The sequence below is a fragment of the Aquarana catesbeiana genome, linkage group LG02 (genome assembly GCF_042186555.1).
Source record: "Aquarana catesbeiana isolate 2022-GZ linkage group LG02, ASM4218655v1, whole genome shotgun sequence".
Taxonomy (NCBI): Eukaryota; Metazoa; Chordata; class Amphibia; order Anura; family Ranidae; genus Aquarana; species Aquarana catesbeiana.
The window spans coordinates 678,959,123-678,963,542 of record NC_133325.1 but is presented as its reverse complement, the minus strand read 5'-3'; positions in this window follow the sequence as shown (position 1 = coordinate 678,963,542).

Here is a 4,420-nt window from a genome sequence, read left to right as displayed (position 1 = left end):
GGATGCATATATATACACAATACACTGTAAGTGCAGCTAACTGACTGACTGTCCTGCCTAATCTATCTAACTTACATCAAATGACACTGTCTCTCTGTTTATGTCTCTCAACGCCACACTATGTAAGGCGGCCTTACATAGTGTGGGGCGTGTACTAAACCCCCTGAGCCATAATTAGCCAAAGCCACCGTGGCTTTGGCCAATTACAGCTCTCTCTACAGACGGCGCTGTGATTGGCCAAGCATGCGGGTCATAGTGCATGCTTGGCCAATCATCAGCCAGCAATGCACTTCGATGCCGCAGTGAATTATGGGCAGTGACGCGCCACACAAATTTGTCGCGAATGGCCCATATCGTTCGCAATTCAGTGAACGATCGAACAGACGATGTTCGAGTCGAACATGGGTTCGACTCGAACACGAAGCTCATCCCTATACTGGAGCACCCAGGCCAATTCTGACATTTCTCTCCTACATGTAAAAATCATCATTTATTTGCTAGAAAATTACATAGAACCCCAAAACATTATATATATGTTTTTTTTATTGAAGACCCTAGAGAATACAATGGCGGTTGTTGCAACTTTTTATCTCGCACGGTATTTGCGCAGCAATTTTTTAACACTTTTTTTGGGAAAAAAAACAGTTTTGTGCTTTAAAAAAAAACAAAACAGTAAAGTTGGCCCAATGTTTTTGCATAATGTGAAAGATGAAGTTACGTCAAGTAAATGGATACCTAACATGTCACCCTTCAAAATTGCACACGCTCGTGGAATGGCGCCAAACTTTGCTACTTAAAAATCCCCATAGGCGATGCTTTAAAATTTTTTACTGGTAACATGTTTTGAGTTACAGAGGAGGTCTAGGGCCAAAATCATTGTTCTCGCTCTAACGATCGCAGTGATACCTCACATGTGTGGTTTGAACACCGTATTTATATGTGGGCAGGACTTAAGTGTGCATTTGCATGCGAGCACACGGGGACAGGGGCACTTTAAAAATTTTTTTTTTCTTTTTATTGTTCATTTTACTTTATTTATTTTAGTTTGACACTTTTTTCCAAAAAAAAAATGTTTTGATCACTTTTATTCCTATTACAAGGAATGTAAACATCCCTTGTAATAGGAATATGGCATGACAAGTCCTCTTTACAGTGAGCTATGGGGTCAATAAGACCCCACATCTCACCTCTAGGCTGGGAAGCCTGAAATAGAAAAAAAAAAAAAAAGATCCTGGCTTCAATCGTAGCGGTGAGTCGGTAGAAGCACCGGAGGGTGGTGGGAAGGGGGGGATGTCCCCTCTCGCCTCCCATAAGAATGATCAAGCAGTGGAACAGCCACTATGATCATTCTTATGGTGTAGGGAATCGCTGGCTGAAAAAGCTGATATTTGAATGGTGCCTGTAGCTGCAGGCATCATTCAGATTTCCCCGCACAAAGTCAAGGACGTCATATGACGGCAGGCGGGAAGTGGTTAAAACACATTTGTTTTTAACACAAAGTTGTCCATTTATACAATATACTATTTCTAACACATAGCATGTACATATCAAAAATGACACCCCAAAATAGATTCTTCTACTCCTCCTGAGTACGGCGATACCACATGTGTGAGACTTCCGCAGCCTGGCCACATACAGAGGCTAAGTATGGCAGAGTATGGCGGAGTATAGCCGAGTATAGCCAAGTATAGCCGAGTATGGCTGAGTATGGCCGGGTATGGCCGGGTATGGCTGGGTATGGCTGGGTATGGCTGCGCATGGCTGGGTATGGCTGTGCATGGCCGGGCATGGCTGGGTATGGCTGCGCATGGCTGGGTATGGCTAAATATGGCTGGGTATTGCAGGGTATCGCCAAGTATGACTGGGTATGGCAGAGTATGGCTTTGTATTGCAGAGTATGGCTGGGTATTGCAGAGTATGGCTGAGTATTGCAGGGTATGAATGAGTATGGCTGGGTATTGCGGAGTAGTGCAGAGTATTGCAGGGTAGTGCAGGGTATTGCGGAGTATTGCGGAGTATTGCAGGGTATTGCGGAGTATTGCGGAGTATTGCAGGGTAGTGCAGAGTATTGCGGGGTATTGCAGAGTATTGCGGGGTATTGCGGAGTATTGCAGGGTAGTGCGGGGTATTGCAGAGTATTGCGGAGTATTGCAGGGTAGTGCAGAGTATTGCAGGGTATTGCAGAGTATTGCGGGGTATTGCAGAGTATTGTGGGGTATTGCAGGGTAGTGCAGAGTATTGCAGGGTAGTGCTGGGTATTGCAGGGCATTAGAGTATGGAGGGATGGCTGAGCATGGATGGATGGATGTGACTGTATTTGTCACTGAGCAGCATATTGCGGAGTATTGCGGGGTATTACAGAGTATTGCAGAGTAGTGCAGAGTATTGCAGGGTATTGCAGAGTATTGTGGGGTATTGCGGGGTATTGCAGAATATTGCAGGGTATTGCAGAGTATTGTGGGGTATTGCAGAGTAGTGCAGAGTATTGCAGGGTAGTGCTGGGTATTGCAGGGCATTAGAGTATGGAGGGATGGCTGAGTATGGATGGATGGATGTGACTGTATTTGTCACTGAGCAGCGCTGTGGGCACTACACATCCAGCCCCCAGTGCTGCTACCATCCGATCCCTCCCCCGCCTCTCCCCCTCTGTACCGATTGGTACAGAGAGGGAAGGAGAGGAACCGGTGTCATGACATGACACCGATTTGTTTACATGTGATCGCTCCGTCATTTTACGGAGCGATCACATGGTAAACGACCGCGATCAGCGGCCGTTTACCGTGATCCGTGATGCGCTAGGTCCTCTGGATCCGGCGGTCACGGATGTTCTCGGGTGCACGCCCCAGGTGGCGCATGAGAGCAGGATTCTGGGAGGACGTCCATGGATGCCCTCCCAGGATAAGCCGACCGCGCTGTAGCCGTCTTTCGGCTATGGCCCGGTCGGCACGTGGTTAAAGGTGTTTGGGGACCCGGGTCCTGTCCCAGGGGACATGTATCAATGCAAAAATGTTTTCAAAAACGTTTTTTTTCAGGAGCAGTGATTTTAACAATGCTTAAAGTGAAAATTAAGTATTCCTTTAAATATCGTGCCTGGGGGGTGTCCTTAGTATGCCTGTAAAGTAGCCCATTTTTCCCATGTTTAGAACAGTACCACAGCAAAATGACATTTCTAAAGGACAAAATGTCATTTAAAACTGCTCGCAGCTGTAATGAATTGTTGGATCCCGACAATATAGATCTAAAAAAAGGCATGGGTTCCCTTCCGAAATCCAGGCACTTCAGGGCTGGTATGGTTATTAAGGGGAATCCTGCGCCAAAATTTAAAAAAAAAATAGTGTAGGGTTCCCCCCCAAAATCCATACCAGGCCCTTATCCGAGCACGTAACCGGCCGCAGGAAAAGGGGGGATGAGAGAGTGCACCCTCCCGAACCGTACCAGGTCACATGCCCTCAACCCTTGCCCGGTGGTTTTGGGGGTCTGCAGGCTTTTCGGAATCTGGAAGCCACCTTTAACAAGGGGACCCCCAGATCCCGGCCTGCCCCTCTATGTGAATGGGTATCGGGTACATTGTACCTCTACACATTCACCAAAAAAGTGTCTTAATGGTAAAAATGACAGTAGACAATTTGGGACAAGTCCTTTATTGAGAAAAAAAAAAAAAACAGAAAAACCTCACCTCCATGGGAGGCTCCTGCTGACAGCAGGCGTTCTGCATTGACAGCTGTTATACACTGTTATATAGCTGAGGGCAGGGCCACCCAGTGATGTAAACAGGTGACCCCGTCCCTTCTGACGTCATGTGGCATCACGTAACATCAGAGGGGGCGGGGTCACCCATTTACATCACCGGGTGGCCCCGCCCTTAGCTAAAAAACAGCTGTCAATGCAGAAAGTCTGCAGTCAGCGGGAGCCTCCCATGGAGGTGGAGCTTTTTCCGTTTTCGCCTCCGGTGTCCTCCGCCGCTTACCGGAGCCACCGGCAGTGGCGGAGGCGATCGGATCCTTTCACATGCTTGGTATGGAGATGAGTGAGGCCCCCACCCATCTCCATACCATTGCAGGACAGAAGCGACGTCAAAACGTCACTTCCGCCCATAGCTCTTAAAGGGCCGTTTTTTCTTTTTTTAAATGACAAAATGTTTATTTTATTTTATTGCATTTTAGTGCAAATATGAGATCTGAGGTCTTTTTGATCCCAGATCTCATATTTAAGAGGTCCTTTCATGCTTTTTTTCTATTACAAGGGATGTTTACATCCCTTGTAATAGGAATAAAAGTGACACTTTTTTTTTTTAAAAGAACAGTGTAAAAAGGAAAAATAAAAGGTAAAATTAATAAGAAAAAGGGTGTTCAAACCACACATGTGAGGTATCGCCGCGATCAGTACAGCGAGCGCAATAATCCTAGTCCTAGACATCCTC